Source organism: Lissotriton helveticus, chromosome 7 (genome assembly GCF_964261635.1).
Source record: "Lissotriton helveticus chromosome 7, aLisHel1.1, whole genome shotgun sequence".
NCBI classification, from domain to species: Eukaryota; Metazoa; Chordata; class Amphibia; order Caudata; family Salamandridae; genus Lissotriton; species Lissotriton helveticus.
In genome coordinates, this window is record NC_136068.1 from 13,396,295 (window position 1) to 13,414,645 (window position 18,351).

The following is an 18,351-nucleotide window of genomic DNA, read 5'->3' on the forward strand; positions in this document are numbered from 1 at the left end:
ATAGTTATCTCAAGTAACTATAACTCTTACTCTAACATAACTATAACTCGGGTCCTTGCCATGCACTGCTGATTACACCACATATTACATCACTCATGACATCTTGCATGACATCATTGATAATATCACTGCAACATTTGCATTCAAATTATTGATGAGAAAACTGTGCATGGTGGGGGAGCGAGTCACAGTGGAGGGCTCCCAGAGCCAGGTCTTAGCTGTGCTTTCTCAGCTTGAAAGACCTTAATAGCAGCAAACTGCAACCTTATCTAATCACAGCAGCATCTTGGAAACAACCTTGTTATCCAGCTACGGTATGCCTGCTGAAGCCATCTACGAAACCCATCTGGGCACTTTGGCACGAAGATGGATTTATTCAGGGCTTGCAAGGGAGGGGTTTCCTCGTAAGTGCCTTACATCATTTTCTTTTTTTAATTTAATAAATGCCATTTGAAATATTAAAAATATTTTCAATAAGCTTATTCAGCTTTTAAAACCATTATGTTACTTTTTATGGAACCATCTTCACATATAGTTTGCTCTATATTAGGCATTCATTTTAAATCAAGCATTTTTACATAATTAGGGCTTGATTCATAAAACAAAACTTGCACTTTTGTGTAAGTTTGGTTAAAGTTAAGGGGGCATATTACCAACAACTAGCGATAATTTTTGTCTCTAACTTGTTTAGAGACAAAAATTATCGCCGCACATCGGCGATTTTTATCGCAGATAAACCTTGCTATTAGCAAGGTTTATCGCAAATGCGATAAAAAACGGCCGCAATGCATGAATATCGCTGAAAAGTCCGCGATATTCATGCATTATCGAGCAAATGCTCTTAGCCATGTTATCCACCTCCCATTGGATAACATGGTGAAGAACTGCTCAGGGCAGGTGTTAGCTTTTGGAGATATTCGCGCTTAGCGCGAATATCTCCAAAAGTTGGTAATAGGAGATAGCGATGTTAGCGACTGTTTCCAGTCGCTAACATCTTGGCACGCCCACTTTGCATGTCATTAGTGATAAATATCACTGACATGCAAAGCGGGGCCCAAGATGGTCGCTATCTCCTATTAGCTGTCACTAACTGGTGTTAGCGACAGCTTGGTAATAGGGAGATCATTTTATCTCCGCTTTCTTGGCTTTTAAAGCCAAAAAAGCGGAGATAAACCCCCTTGATAATATGCCCCAAGGTTGTTTGCAATTTACAAAGTTATTTTATAATTTAAATTGGAGACTCCACACATGTAAAGATACGACTCGTTAGAAACCTTTGTGGATAGTAAAAAATTGTAAACAAAAGTGCCAGTTACTTTTGAGACTCAGGTCCTTAGTGTGATTTCTTGTGTTAGGAGAGAATACACTAATAAATCTGATCTTTTGGGCCTCGAAATTTCTGACATGATGTTGTGTTCACACAATATTTGTAGCTTTGATATTCTATCAGACATCCTCCTCTGTCTAATTTCTGTACTTTGAGAAAAGTCTCCTAGAGAAGTTAGATGTGTTTCTTTTCTCTCTTATTGCACATTCTGCTCAGGAACACAGCTATTCTTGAGACCACAGAACATCAGCTGGTAGGGACTGAGTCACCATACCACTGCAATATTTATGAACCAGAGTCCGAATACCTATAGTGCCTCACTTGCTCTCCTACCCTTTCCAGAGAAACAAGTGAGTTGACACTCCAGAATATAGTACTCTTGACCCTTTAAAGGATCGCAGTAACAGGACACACGTTTCGCTCTCTCACTTGTATATGTCCACAATAGGATAAACAAGAGACACAAAGGAAGTTTATAATATTTATTTAAACTATTGTGCTCTAAGATGCAGTATTTGTGCCACAATTTGACAACAAAAGCACACCGTAATTATCATCAGCATGGTTAACAAACCATATATCACAAAAAGCCCTGTCATGTTATAAAACAGATTAGCTTAAACCACCCCCTTTCTATTGAAGCTAAATGATTATATATTATAGATCACTGGGATTAGCAGCTGACCCTGTACCATGGCATTCATAGGTGGATGTTCTTCATCTCAGCTGACGCAGCGCTCTTGCTTCAAGATCTTCACTCAGTGTGTGTTTTTCAGAACCCATGTCCTCAGTTATATGACAAGACATGTGTGCTCGCAAACAGCAGCTGCATGCTCTTGTTATGTCTAAGTGCCAATGTCAGACCAGAGAGAATAACAAGGGGCATTGTTGTTTGACCTTGTCTGGTGTGTTCAGACTAAATCCGATGAACAGAACATAACACAAAAATATATGCAGATTCTTTGTGAAAATTCGATGTGGCACAAAAGCAAGCGTGTTATGTAGTAATGTGGGCAAGGGAAATGTGGCCTACTATGTGGACAACTTAGCTAACATAGGGAAAACAACAATGGTCCATGTAGGAAACAAATAACACTCTGGATTGGTCAGGATAAATAATAGCACAATAAAAACACTAGATGATATTAATGTAATTTCCCCTTCTTTCAGGATATTACTGAGCTTCAATATTCTATCAGACAACAGCCTCTGTCTACTTTCTGTACTTTGAGAAAAGTCTCCTAGAGACGTTAGCTGTGTTTCTCTTCTCCTTCTCCCATGTCCCCTTCTTCTAGGATATAACTTTGCTGACAGCAGCAGTGTTAGATACTGTGGTTCAGGAAAGACTGCCTTCAGTCTCAGCAGGGCCTTGTAGAACATGGAACTAACACCCAGGGCCACTCGCTGAACATCTCAGGATAATCACTTACACATGTGTGATTGAAAAGCAAAGCCTTTCTTCAGCCGCAGGTCCAGATTAGAACTTCTGAAGCCAAGGATATGGATCAAGCCAAGGCATGTTCCTCACATCTAAGCTTTAAGGTGCAGGAAGGAAGGAAAGAAGTTGTTGAGCATACAACAGTATTGCTGTCCTGAGACTCTCACTCTTTCCACACAGCAAAGAGAACCAGACATGGTGGACCCTCTCGTTCAATGTGTCACTCAGGGTCAGCACTGGCCATGGACCGAGATTGAATGACTCATCATTCTGCTATAACTCTTGCAGCTCTGAAACTTACATATGCACCAGTCATTCAGGTTACTTATGTTGTTGACACAGAGGCGAAAGGACTTCTAGGTCTATCAGTCCTTTGATAGTTGTTTCTTTCATTGTCTGTGCCATTATTTCCAAGCTATCTCGAGAATTGTGATTAGTTATCAGCACAGAATTAGCATAAGATTGGAACTTTACCAGTAGGTAGTATTGGCAGAAGTAGGGAGAGATTTGACTGTAGGTCAAACAAGTTCATTATTGAAGATCCAATGTTATACGAAAAAAAAGCTTCAAACTATTAAGTCATGCTGAGTTAAAACCGGTGCAATACAAGTGGAATCTATTCAATGTATCAGCTAAGGGTTGTTGCAGGGATTCTGCTTAAAAACAGAACTATGTCCAGGGCCACAGAACATCAGTATGTTGGTAGTGAGTCACCATACCACATCAGTACCTCTGAGCCCAAATCAAGACTAGCTTATAGTGCTGCACCTGCCCTCCCAACCTTTACAGAGTAATAGTTAATGTGGCACCCCAGAGCACGCACTCTAGACGCTTCCAGGCATCCCGGGAGCAGGCAATCACCTTTCGTTTGCTCACTCATACGTACCGACAATGAACAGAATAGAGGCAAGAGGAAATCTTGTAATATTTATTGAAACTGTTGTGCTCTATTTTGCAATAGCTGCTCTGCATTCAAATGACATGTACAAGTCAACAATGTCACTAACATAATTAGCAAACTGTACACAATGAAAAGGCCTGCCATATTAGAAGACAGTTGTGCCTAAACCTACCCTCACTATAGAAGCACAGTGATATATAAGAGATCGCTGGGAATTGTGGGGGCCCCATCCCTGGCATATGTAAGTATTTGTTTTACATCCCTGGCAGCAGAGGTCTTTCTCGCCTCAGGACCTTTGCTTTTTGTGACTGTGTCCTCTCTGTTTTCAAAACAACAAATTTTGTTTTTTATGATATGATTTATCCGACCACAGAGCAAATACAGCACCATTTATTGCAACCTTGTAGGAAATGTTCTGTCTAATTCCTAACAGAAGAACTGAATAATAAAACATGTACAACCTATTTCTAAAATAAATGTATTGCACAAAAACAAGCCTGTTCAAGCAAAGGCAGCATACTACCTTTCAGAAATACACAGCAGGGGTATTCAACGTATCAGACAGGGTCGTACATTGTATCAACCGTAGGATGTATTCAACGTATCAGAGAGGGTCGTACACTGTATCAGCCGTAGGATGTATTCAACGTATCAGAGAGGGTCGTACATTGTATCAGCCGTAGGATGTATTCAACATATCAGAGAGGGTCATACATCGCATCAGCCATAGGATCTATTCAATGTATCAGAGAGGGTCGTACATAGTATAAGCGGTAGGATCCATTCACTCTATCAAAGAGAGTCGTGCATAGTATCAGCCATAGGAGGTATTCTCTTCATGGGAGAGGATTGGGTGTGCACACGTTGCGGTCAGTTCTGCGGCCTGTGAGGAAGAAACAAAAGACAGCATGAAGACACTTCTCAGCCTCAGTTTTGGGTTAGTCAGGAGCTCAGGACAACATTATAGGGTGCACATGTTTTTTAGCAATTAATAATCCATATTGCGATAGGAAGGCCCAGCTACCCTTTAAATGCCATCTGCCTGCCAGTATGGTCTGCAGTTTTTTAAATTCTTGTACGCTCTGTGGAAGCGAGGGAGAGTGTAGACATTGAAGATACCGTTCCATGTCTTCAAACTCTACTTTCAGAAAGTGTGGCTTTCAGTTTTTGTGTATTTGGACTGCTTATTCTACAGGTCAAATCCCTCCCTCTCTAGAATTTTAGAGGACTCTGTAACCTGGATGTTCTCAAATATTTTACCTGATTGTGCTATGCATTTGCTATGTGAGCAATTTTATTTTGTCTGATTTTATTGGGATCTCATGCTCAATAAAACTCCTGAAGGTGTCTATATTTCCCTCCAATATAGGTAAAACTCTCTAGAAGGGTTTAATAGCAGAACAAACCTGTGTCCACAAGGACCCTCACCAGGTGATGGCTTCAAGTGCTTCTCCACTACAATTTCCTGAATCAGACGGTGGGAGGTAAAACTGAGGTCCCCATTTTCCTCATGGAGGCTGCCAGTAGCTGTTGCATTTTCTGGCTTTCAGTAGCTCGTTATTTTGCATATAGTTATTCTGGTCTTGTTTAGGAAGAACACACTGCTGGTACCCCAGTAGTGCTGACTTCCTGGAAGTTATATGTTTATTAAAACCACCCTATGCAAGTTTAACTTATATCCTCAAATTTCACATTCTTGCTACAGGTACTAGGGGCAGATCCTTTTCAGCCTTTGCTATCAGACTTTGAGTGGACTAGAAAAACGCTACAGCTGCACGCTAGTTTTCAACTGAGGTTTTCTTTAATGATAGTAATTTTTCTTGTGTCTGTGGAGTTGGGTGGGGTAGGGAATCTGCATATACTCTATAGTATATATACTCTACACATGCATAGGATCTTATCCTAAATGTTGATTCAAAGTATTTTCCTCATTGGAGTCTGTCATGTACCAAAGGGGGTGGTGACTAAGCATGGGCTGCCACGTGATTCTTCATAGATAGAGTTGGATCCAGTTTTAATCCAAGATTTTTTACAGCTTGGGTCGGTATGGGAGCCGTTCCCAACTGGTCCGGCCACCACTCGTGAGTCCAAATCATAGACGCTTTACCCATAAGCATAATCTTGGTCTTGCTAGGATTCAATTGGAGGCAGTTCTCTGTCATCCAGTTTGACACTGCAAGCATACCTGCTGCAAATCGAGTTTTCTCATCCTCCAAGTCGATACCGATTGGAAACACCAGCTGAGTATCATCAGCGTAAGAGATTATCTTGAATCCAAATGGTTCGATAATTTTTGCTAGGGGAGCCATAAATATATTAAACAATGTCGGACTTAAGCAAGATCCCTGAGGGACGCCCTTATCCAGCAAGATTTCTGTGAGAAATACGGTCCTGGCATAATCCTTTGCCATCTATCAGACAAAAAGTGTCTGAGCCATTTCAAGGCTGAGCCTCGGATACCATATGAATATAGTCTCTCCGCGAGCATAGAATGAGAGATGGCATCAAATGCTGCGGAGAGATCAAACAAAATCAAAACAGTGGATCCCCCAGCGTCTATCACCTGCCTCAACGAGTCAGTTACTGCGAGAATGGCAGTCTCAGTGCCGAAGCATGGCCAAAATCCCAACTGAGAAGGATCTAGGAATTTATTGGATTCAAGAAATGCGCTCAGCTGCCTGTTTATGATGGTTTCTAGTTATTTGGCCAACAAAGGTAAAAGAGATAAAGGTCGATAATTGCTAAGCGTCCGAGGATCGGCTATAGATTTCTTCAATATCGGCCTAACATATGCCTCTTTCCAGGCAGTGGGAATAATGCCTGCTTGAGTCGAAATGTTAATGATTTTGAGGATTTCCGGGGCACAACTGGGTGATAGAAGGGCCATATTTTTTGGGGGACATAGATCACCCGGCGAACCGGATTTTGATGACGATAGTAGGTTAGAGACTTCTTCCAGAGTGGTTATTTCGAACTGATCCAAGATGTTAGCTAATGGAATTTCAGGTTCATCTTGTCCAAATGGAGGGGCGGTTTATGGGATTCTCCAGTTGGGAAGTTCGCATAGATTGACATAATTCTTTCATGGAAATAGGTCGCTAATGCATCGCAAATTTCTTGTGATTCCTCCGGAATTGATCTACAGGCTTGGGGTGATACTTTGGGGCCCATTATGATGTCGGGCGGATTGCCTCAGCCAGGCTGGCGGTAGCCACCGCTGGCCTGGCGGAGGCAATCCGCCCGACACCTATGCCCGGATTCCCCCACGCCGTATTAGGATGGCGGGGGGAGCGCGGCGGACGGAAAGACTGTCCGCCGCTTTACCGCCGCGGTCCGCTTGCGACCGCGGCGGAAAGGGAATAATATGGTGGTGGTGTCCAATGGACACCGCCAGCCATATTACAATGGTGGGTGTACGGGGCCTTTCCGCGGCGGCAATGCCGCCACGGAAAGGCAGGCGGTGTGTGCTGTGGATGATGGGAGAGGTGGGGGATCACAGGGGGGGTACCTATGGTACCCCCCACATTTGCATACGCAAAGCGGCAGGCACCGCGCGGTGCCTGCCATTTTGCATATGCAAATGCGTTCAGTAATGTTTAGCATTGTGGCGGGCGGTGCAGAGAGCACCGCCCGCCACAATGCTAAACATGTAGAATGTGCCCGCCACTTTGTAGGGCACATCCTAATTCCCCCTACGGGACCCCCGCCCTTATGGTGGACGGTCCCGTTCTCCGTTAGGGTGGCGGGCGGACAAAGTCCGCCCACCATCCTAATGACCCCCAAAGTCTTTAACTATGTTAAAAACGGCTTTGGCGGAGTTGCTAGCCTGGTCCATTTGGCCCCTGATATAAGTACATCTAGCCACTTTGATACTCTCCAGGGTCTTACATTTTGATTTTTTGATTTTTAATTCGGGTGTAAACCAGGGCGCGGAGTGACATGGCTGGGACGCGCTATGTAAGCTTTGGGGAATTGTGAGATCGAGGGCCTTCGAGTATTATTAATACATCAAGATCATCCGATCCACCCTCCTGTGAACGAGGATGGAAAGCTTCATTAAAAGATTCCAGGGTTAGTTTATTCCAGGATTTACGAAATACCTTCGCTTCCGTTCCCTATTTTGAATGAAAAACTGGGTGACTGGGGGTTAGTAAGTGAACATGACCATGAAGTGGTCAGTCGAAGCTCGTGGGCATGGGGGGCAGCTGCTGAGGTGATCCATATTAGTGAAAATCAGATCAAGAGCGTGGCCGGCCCGATGAGTGGGACCCTGCACCCTTTGAGGAAGACCGAATATACTAAGACTAGTAACGATCTTGCTTACTTCTGGATTTGCAAGATCTTCACCATGGAAATTAAAATCTCCCGGCAGAATGAATTTGTTTCCAAGATATTGGAACTCTGGAAGGGTGGATAAGTCTAGATCCCAACCAATAGAGCACAAAACTGATTTATCCCAATGGAAAACCATTAGGATCATCTCCACTGGCTAGGTGAGGAACAAAAGAATATCATCTGCATAAAGCGAACACCTTCCCTCCTCCAAGGTAGTCTCAGTAACTGGCAAACCCTTTGTACCTACATGACTCCAGACCAGGCTGGCTAGAGACTCCACAGTAAAGGCGAACAGATGTTGGGACAGGTGACTAATCTAATCCGGCTCCTAATGGGAAACTCTGCGGAAAGGACCCCATTGCCACGAGTTCTCGATAGAGTGGCACTATTCAGGCTCGTAATTTGGGGCCAAAACCAAATCTCACCAAGATCCCGGACTGGAGCGGTTAGTGAATGGCATCAAGGGCCTTCTTTGGAATATATGGAATGGAACACAAGGAGTTCTCATTGGGGATGAACTGCCGCCAGCCAATTATGCAGCCTGTACAGACTATATCTAGCAGACCCCTTTGGGATAAAGCCCGATTGGTACCTATAGATCAAGGGAGATGGAATTCCAATGAGCCCGGTGGTCAGATCTGTGGCAAAGGTTTTTCTCAATATTTAACAAGGAAATCAGCATTAAGATCTGCAGCACATTTCTGGCCTCCTTGGTTTGTGTATGACCACAATCATAGCCCGTTGCTGGTCCGGATACAGGGCTCCACCTTCTTGAACCGCGAGAAACCTTTTGAGGCGATGAGGTCCAAGTATCCTGGAGTTTCTTGTAAAGAATTCAGATGGGAGACAGTTGGTCCCGGGTTTTTTCTAGAGTTTAGTTTTGCTGTAGCTGCCTGTATTTCCGGGAGTGTGATTTCTTCATCGAAGGCCACACGATCCTCTAGAGGGAGGACCGGCCCCACCACGTTGTTTAGATCATCAGTAATTTGTTGGGCCTTGGCAAGGGGGTGCTCTCTATTGAAGGCCTCTTATTAACTGGCAAAACTCCCCAACTATACTCGGCAGGCCTCAGCCTCTGGCTTGCTAAGCCATGCCAGGAGTTTACCCACTTTATCTTCTAGACATAAAGGCAGTATTATGTGGCCAGGATTTGGTTCACCACTTCTCTATGTGCCAGAGCACAGCAGTCAGCGCAGAGGGTGGCAATCCTCCTAAGAATCAGGGGGTCAGACAAAGGCCCGGAAGTCCATTCTAAGTGCACCAGTTGACCTTCAATTGCCTCAATCTCCCTTGTGTCCCTCCTTCTCTTATGAGCAATTATTTTCTGAGCCCCTGAGCCCGGTCCCGGAGTACCGTTTTATAGGCCTCTCAAAGAATTATGGAGGAGTCCACATACTTTTAATTTTTCACAAAGTATCTACTCGCAGTTTTCGTGATAATGCCTCATCCCAATGTTTCCAGGTATTCAACTTCCATCCCTGTCTTGGATGGGAGGGCCGCTGATCTGGTGATGTCCAGAGCAATGAATAATCTGACAATCCCCTAGCAAGGGAATCAGCTCATTCAATCCTACCAATTTCACCTGCTGGGCCAAAGATATAGTCTAATCTAAAAAACACCCAGGGAGTGCCAGAGAAGTATGAGTACCCTCTATCTTCTGGGCAATGGTGGTGCCAAATATCTGACAGACCCAGCATGTTCGCAAAATGGGACAATTACATCTCCCTAGGCGCAACCGGGGCGGAACCTGAGTTGTTCACCTCAGGGGCCATTACATCATTAAAACCTTCCCCCAAAATATGAAGAAAAGATTCCTCTTTCTAGCAATATGGCGGTGACTTTGTCTAAAGTAGGTTGTTGCAAGCATGGGGGTGGATGGGCAATGATAAGTATATCATCAGTCCACCCCCTCCCCCATAGGCCCTGCAGTGTGGTGTATGTCCCATGGAAGTCAATCCCGGTATTCCGAACCTGAAAGGGAGTCAATCTCCTGATCAAAGTTAACACTTCCAAAGAGCCCGAGATAAACCCAGCATGGACCAATGTAGAGTATGCCCTTGACCAATGAAACAGCACTGGGTCCATAATAAGTGTGTCTCCTGAAGGAAGTCTCCATCAGGTTTTAAGCATCTGATGACTGTCACAGCCAGGCTTTGCTTGACTTTATTGTTCAGCCCATTGACATTCTAGGTTATTATGGAATGTCTGGAGGTCACTGACATATTAACCTGTGCCATGACTAAAGTGTTTAGTATCTATGTGACCTCGGCATAGTATATTAGCACTGCACTGCATCTGCTTCAAATCAAGTGCCTCGTACAATAACCTAACAACCACACATAAACAACACCCCATCGGGTCTCCTCCACCCCCTACATGACCACCGTCCCCACAAATATGTGCCCTCATGTCAAGAAAAAGACACATCTACTTAGCAGGAGGGCATGAGAGGCCTGTAGCCCACCCCACCCAGGACAATCTCAAACATTAACACAAAATCTCAAAGTTGGATTTGTAGTTACCATTCTAAAAATGCCACTTTTCCCGTGCTCACTAAGCCACTGGAGTCAAGCTATCCGGGCTGAAGACGGCTGATAGCCAGAAACCGGTCCTAGGATGCTTGATTCCCATCCAGGGAAGACATGGCTTGGCAGTTCGGTCTGGACTGTTCCCATGAGGCACAGGGTCAAGACTGATTTGCATATGGCCATGTCTGAACTGGGGTGGCTTGGTGAGCAAAATAACGATGGATTAAACCCAGATCTGTGACTGGGGGTGAATGTTTTGCCATTGTGCAACATTCCGTCCATCATCTTGTGTGTTTTACTTTTAGAAAGTTGGGCATTTTCTTGTTCTTAGCTATGCGATGTCTGCTGCCTGTCTCTGATGACTGACTGGGCAACAGTTCACTTTGTGTGTTCACTCTTGACAGCCACACACAAAGGAAGGCTGGGTGTGACTCTATGCATCTTCCTTGGAGGACGGGAGGGAGGAGCTGGGCACTGCCTCACTCTTACTACTGAATAAGCTGGGCCCTGTCCTCACACAAAGGTCTGTTTACCCCCCTGTGGTGAGTGTGGAGCCAGGGCGGGGAGAAAATAAATGTTAGTACTTCAAAGACCCTGCTTTGAAGTCACCCCCACTTGAAAGGCACAATGAGTATAAGTATCGGCTTCGAACCTCTTATCCTACAGAGTATACGTCTGGACCTGAAACCAATTTGCCAAGAAGAACTGCTGTGCTATGGACTGCCACACTATTGGACTGCTGCTCTGCAAGGCTGTGCTCTCTGCATTCTGCTGATCGGTCTGATTGGACCTTCATCACTAGACCCAGAGTGGTTCTAAGGGCTAATTAACTAGCCTCCTGTCTTCAAAGACTCAGGGACATCAACGTCTTAACCTTGCTCCTGGTTCACTGGAAGTGAACCCCAGGGCTTGCTCCAGTGCAACCGATGCATCCTCTGCTGCAAGAGCAGAATCTACAAATCACAGCTGTTGCAGGAACAGAACTGGCCAATCGCACTCGGAACGGCTGCATCGCCATCGGGACTGCCACATTGGAACCGCTGCATTACCACCACTTTGGAAACGGCACTTCGCACTCAGGACCAGTGAACCACCATCTTCTCATTTGAGAACACCAACAAATCTTCTGTCTGCAGGATAGACAAAGACGCATTGCTTGGCTGCACCCCACATGTCGTTGATTGCAACCAGGATTAAAGTACGTTTGCTAAGCGGTTTCTGGCCCGCTATCCATCACAGTCGGTCTGAACTCTTAACTTTGTCCCGGTCCAGCGAGACCAATTAATTCTTTAAGCATTTACCGTTTCTAAGCACTATTTTTTCATTTAATCTTTAAAAAAGTCATCTCTTGACTTCTACTTATATTTTTATCATTTTGGTCTTGTTTTATTTTTGAAATCATACTTTCTTTTTCTGAACCTGTGTGTAGTGATTTTGTGGTGTTTTCACCGTTTTAAGTGTTTGACATATTTTACACTTTGGGCCAGATGTAGGTAGGCAAATACCAGTCGGTAACGGCCCGAAATCTGTAAAATCGGCCGTTACCGACCGGTCTTTTGAAAATGAGATGTAGGAGTCAAAAATGTACCGAATCGGAAAATATGAATCTGTAAAATACCGAATCTGTATTTACCGAGTACATATTTTCCGAATCGGTAATTAGCGATTCCTTATTTACCGAGTTCTTATTTACCGAATCGGTAAATAAGAAATTGGAAAAAATGTCCAACGAGATGTAGGAAAGGAAAAAAATAAGTTACCTTCGGGATATTATATCACTCAGTTGCCACCGACTATTGACACACTCTCATGTATTTCTCTTCCCTTATATTTCCGATACTAATCACCTGCATGTTTTTTCGCCGTTTTACCCGCACATTTGAATCCTTCATTAACATCTATTACCATTACCATCAGGCCCTGTTATTAATAACCTCCCACATTTCACACTTTTCTTTAGATTATGTGGACCCCCTGAAGAAGAGCTTTCCAGCTCGAAATGCATCGGGGATATTTATATATGTTTCCACACATACAATCAAGATGGTTTGATTATGGAATTGTCTACAATTGATTGCACATCAACTATTGTGTAACAAAAATATTTTGGATTCAGAATTATGAACCAACTCATGCATGCAACAAAGTGAATAAAAACTTTGAACTTTCAAACACCTTCTTTCATTTCTTGAGCCTAAATTCAGCATATAGGAGTGCTCAGGTCCTCCACCAGGTAAATAAGTGTTACACATCCTGAAATGAATGTGTCATGTGATTTTAACTCATGTACCTCTCATTCCCTCCTAGGCGATAGTGCATATGCCCTGCGTTCCTTTGTGCTCACACCGTACCTCAACCCAACTAACAGAGTCGAAAGGCGATACAATGTGGCACACAGGTCAACTCGCAACGGAGTTGAGCGAACATTTGGACTCCTCAAGAGCAGGTTCCGCTGCCTCCACAAGAGTGGAGGTGCTCGACAGTACACCCCCGTCCTGTGTTGCAAGATAATAGTGACCTGTGCAATTTTGCACACTCTTGCCACCAAAGAAGGCCCAGAGGTGGAGGTGACACATCACGAGGACATTGATGATGACCAAGAACATGCAGACCCCCAAGCAACAGGACCAGCAGCAATAGATGGTAGATTGAGATGGACAGAAATTACACGTCGATATTTCTAGATAATGTATGACACATAGACAGGTATAGTGTTTGACGAGTGTAGTTTAATATTCACTACATCATCATTGTCACATCGGAAACGGCATTGTACATCAAAGTCTATGTCCATGACTGCTCCTGCTCAGTTGCCGTCACTGTGTGCAGTAGTGTGGATCTGCATCATAGGTCAGTGCTTACGTCCACGCACTACATTGCGCGATTGATGTGCCTGGCTTTCAGATTCTCTGCTGGGGCCTGACTCAGCATGGCTGCGCCGGTCGCTCCTGCGCACCTCCGGTACAGGTGTGCTGGAGCCACTCCTGCTGGTTGACCCCTCTGTCTCCTCCACACCCGTGTCACTAGCATTGCCTGTGTTTGTGTTGAGCATCTGCTCCATCGCAGAGGTCACTCTTCCCATGCCCCGTGTCAATTCTGTGCAGCAGTGCACAATTGCATCCTGCATGGATATTGAGCATCGGCACAGTAGTGACGTACTTGAAGCAAATCTGTTCATTGCCTTTGTCTGCTGGCGCATATACTGCTGATCCCTGCCCGCTGTAAATGATCCCTGTCCAACTTATCCGACAGTACACCCATGTATGTGGAGATGTCTGTTATCCCCTTTGATATTGCCTCCAAACTAGATGCTATGTGGCCTATTCCCTTGTCCATGTTGGTAATTTTATTGTTCATGCAGCGAACCTGCCAATGCATGGCTAACAGTGCTTTGGCCTGCATGCGCTGTACTTTGACCATTGTGGCCTCCAGGCCACAGAAGACGCTCTCCCCTTCCTGCCCCTGGCCACCCTCACGTGCCCTCCTGCCAAGGACACTGGTGCGCAGCGCCTGCTGCAATCTGTGGTCTAGCCTTGTCAGCCACAGGTGAGGTACAACATCCTTATCCTCTGAATCAGAGGTTTACAGGATCCTCTGAGGGGGCTCCTCATGCCTACTTGCCCTTCCCTGCATGGACGACCTGGACATTGCTATGGGTGTACACGGTGTACTTAACAATTCAGGAGATCCAAACAACAAAGGTGATAGCGGGACATGTGTTGAGGCTCGCTCTGGTGATGAGGCTTCCTGGGTGGTGTTGTTGCCTCCTTCTACAGCGCTGTGACCTGTTCTTTTCTTCTCTTTCTCCCTTCTCTCAGTTGCTGGTGCCCTCTCCTCCCTTGCTGGTGCTGGAGTGCGTGAGGACTCTCCTGTGGAATCAAATTGACATGGGGTCAATGTTGTTGTCCACCTGTGTGTATTTCTGAAATAAATCGTTTACACACCTTTGCACAGTGTACATTGTGTGTTTTATGATGTGTGTGGCATGCCTTGCTGAGTCATGTGGTGTATGCTTTGTATCAATGTACTCATGACTACGTCTACCATGATGCATTGCTACCACCAAGTATGAGCTGTTATGCAGTGTAATGATTCTACACAGTGGGGTACGGGTTCAGGTAAATGGTTGTGGATTAGGGTACATGCCTCTTACCTTGTTTCTTTGTGGCTTTTGCTGTACTGTCCAGGTCTCCTATCCCATGGATGCATTCTGGCTCCATGGTGGTTTCCACAAGCTCCTCCATCTCATTCAGCTTTGGTGCTTTGCTCCTGCCACCTCCAGTCACACCAGCATCCTTTTTTTGTGCTGCAATCTTTGTCTTTGTTACGATGCGCAGGTCATACCATCGCTTTTTGATGTCCTCAATCTCCCGGTGGGTCACACCAATTGCATTCACTTTGCCCTGTATGCCAAGCCATATGTTCCTCTTCACAGTCTCTGCAACATGCAGAGACTGTCTCCCGAATATTTGGCTGTAGTGACTTACTATTTCTTCTACAGCCACCTGAAGTTCTTCTGGGCTGAACTTTATCTTTCTTTTGCGCTCCCCACCATCCTTTTTCCCTTCATGAGACTCCATTCTGTAGCACTGCTTGGCTGTGGATGCTCAGCTCCTCTCACCTCAGCTCAATTGTTTGTTCAGTTGGTGTGCACCTGCATGGGTGTGGCCACTCCCAGGTACTGGGGAGGGGTGCTTCATTCTGATTGGTTGGATTCTCAGGGCCTTGGTTGTGGGGTGTGTAGGGTGTCCCTGATTGGTTGGCAGGCTCACATGTCGTTTTTCATACTTCCGAATCGGATTTTACCGAATCGGTATTTACCGATTCGGTAATATCCGATTCGGTAAATTCCGAATTGGTAACACCCATTCATTCCTATGGGCCAGGAGGCCCATAGGAATGCATGGGTTTTACCGATTCGGAATTTACCGATTAGGAAATTACCGATTCGGTAAATACCGAAATGAGATACTGAGTCATTCCGAATCGGTAAGTTTTACAGAATTTTTACCTACATACCATTTTCCGATTCTGAATTAACGATTCGGTATGAGTCGGTATTTAAGAATCGGTAAATGGAAATTACCTACATCTGGCCCTTTGTCTCTTAAATTAAGCCTGCCTGGTCAGTGCCTAGCTACCAGGGGGTGAGCACAGATTAATTTATGGTGTCTATCGACTTACCCGGACTAGGGCTGTCATTCTGCCACCCAGAAATCCAATTTCTAACACCACACATGAAAGGACAGAGCATGCCGTATAGTAGGTCTTAGCAGTAATCAGGCCTTTTCTGGTGCAGTTCAGCTCTCTCCCGTTCACATAACACAGCTCAGCAACTTGCCTTGCTGCGCTGCCTGAACTGTCCGTATCTAGGCCCGAATTTTGTACTGAAAGAGTAGGTTCCAGTATACGTCTTATCCGAGACAGCACCCACACACCTCTGCAACATGGTGCAAAGGTTGTGCATTGCGCTAGGCAGGCTTTGAGGGCACCAGTCCAGGGGAAGACACAAGTATCAGGTAATTTTAAATTAATACTATGGTTGCTCTCGCACACTGTGCTGAAAATATTAAATTTATCCCCTTAGTCATTTTTTCCATTCATGCTATGCGGATCCTTTTTCTGTGGCAGAAGATGGTGCAGATATGACAGTGAGGACAAGAACGTCATGTTTACCATGGCTTACCTTTGCAGGTGGCCGTATATTGCCTGATCTCCATGCTTTAATTTCTGCAAACAAAAGCGACAGTATTAGGATACGTTCAGAAGATATGTTGCTGGATTGCAATGAGATGGGCAGTCTTACTCTGACTTTTGTTCTGTGACATATTTTTTGTTTGTTTCTTCCATTCTATTTGCTTTATTGTTTCTCTTATATTATGTTATTGTTATGTTATGTTATTGCATTCTTGAAGAAAATGAAAGGAGGCTTGTATTTCACATGTCCCTGAATGGGTGTGAATTCAGTGAATGGCTGAATAGTGGAATGGAATCTCCTACGGTCCTTGATCATAGGCTTCCACCAGCATCAGGACAGAGTGAGGACAGACCCTCTGTGTGAATACGGCCCTCTACCTGGTTTATAAAGCTGTTCATGAAGCTCATCTCACACTGATGACTAGATAACCCTTCTTGTCTGAGTAGGATTCCACGCTCTACTACCCAACAAAGGAGATCCAACTGTTAGCTGGGATACTTCTCAGTGAAGGTGTCTCATTGTGGAACATCTCACCTCTAAACATGCATGAGGTGCAGTTCAGGCTGTATTTCCCAACCACAGAGATCCAATTGTGAGCTAGGATACTTCTTAGTGAAGACAGCCATCTTGTGGATCACCTCACCACTAAGTGTAAAACCAGTGCAGTCGGCACTCTACTCCCCCACAGCAGAGAACCGACTACAAGGTAGGATGCTTCTCAGTGAAGGTTGTCATCTTGTGGAACACTCACTTGGTGTCATTTCTTTACTTGTTTCCAAAGTTCTTAATTCTGGGCTGGAAACATTTAGCTCTTTTTATTCCTACCAAACCAAAAGACCTTTGGAGAGTTAATTACAATACATTGCTGCCACAAGCTTGTCAGCCAGGAAATTACATTTGCTAAAACTATTCTATAATCTATAAGGGAGAGTATCGTACCATGTCAGTTCATAAGATTCTGTTTTGTAAGCTTAGATATCCATGAAAGAGTAAATCAGAACCCAGGCCTTCTTCACCACCCACTGGATTGTGTTGCAGTTACAGAGGTGACCTGGTCGGAACTAGGATCCTCAGGTGATATCAAGAAGTAACATTTATCCAAGCAATCAGAAACACAATTCTCTGCTGAAACATAATTTACATTTGTCTTACCATGTAAATGTGGTCTACATCGGGGGACTGCACCTGTGAAAAAAAGATGAGAAGTGGTCACCAGGTGACTAGATGAAAAGAGAGCCGTCATATTCCACCTCTGGTCACCTGGCGGCCATGAGAGGTGAGCACAGAGTAGAAACTCATCCTGGTCTTAGTTAAAGACTCAGAGACATCTCCTTTTTGTTCCGTCACTGAGTCCAGACTCACCATGCATGTGTGAAATGATTCCTGCACAACGAGGGATGCTGTTGACTCAAAAATAACCAAGTTGCTTTTTTAGCAGAAGGTGAAATTAATATGATTAACAGATTAAAGCCTCAATTACCAAAGCCAAGAATTCCCAATTCATAAAGAAAGTGGAGTTCTAGTAAATCTAAATGCTAAAATTGAATGAACAGTACAAGGTGATGGTAAATACTGAAAGACATGTAGAGGATGTCCGCTTCCTACTCTCTGGGGCAAGTATCACAAAAACAGAATATCTTCACATTTTAATCCCCAGTAAAGTCAATATTTCGTCGTCACGTGCACTTCCTTGTTCATACAGGTGTGAACACTCTGCTTTCTTGGTCTAACCACTACGTACTCCTCATCCTACCTTCCTTTAAAGCCACCAAGGTGCCTAAAGTCTGCCACGTAGTGTAGCTAATCATGTTTTAACACAAAATCTCCAGTGCAATCCGAAATAGACATACACACTTCATCTAACTCAGGACACCCAACAGCATCTTCCACTGAACAATATGCATTATGGGACATCCTTCATACTATGCTTATATTTCCCTTTCTGACTCTGAGCATGATTCACGGAACCCCAACAAAGCCTTATTCTTGGCTTGATACTTCTAAGTCAACAGCAATGCCATGGCCAACATACATCTTAGAACCATCCAAAAAAAATTCATTGAAACATGTCACACAGTCAAATGCACAACATTGAATCACAGAATTGTACCTTCCTGTTAAAGT

The 18,351-nt window shown here is 44.4% G+C and overlaps 1 long non-coding RNA gene across 1 annotated transcript; it reads right to left on the bottom strand.

Moving 5' to 3' along the window:
- Window positions 1-2,924: 2,924 nt before the first annotated feature.
- LOC144766573 (uncharacterized) lies at window positions 2,925-17,507 on the bottom strand. Its single transcript, XR_013597843.1, has 3 exons — window positions 17,380-17,507; window positions 16,216-16,259; window positions 2,925-4,549 (listed from the first exon to the last, which is right to left on the bottom strand). It is a non-coding gene; the product is annotated as an uncharacterized LOC144766573 (long non-coding RNA).
- Between the last annotated feature and the right edge of the window lie 844 nt (window positions 17,508-18,351).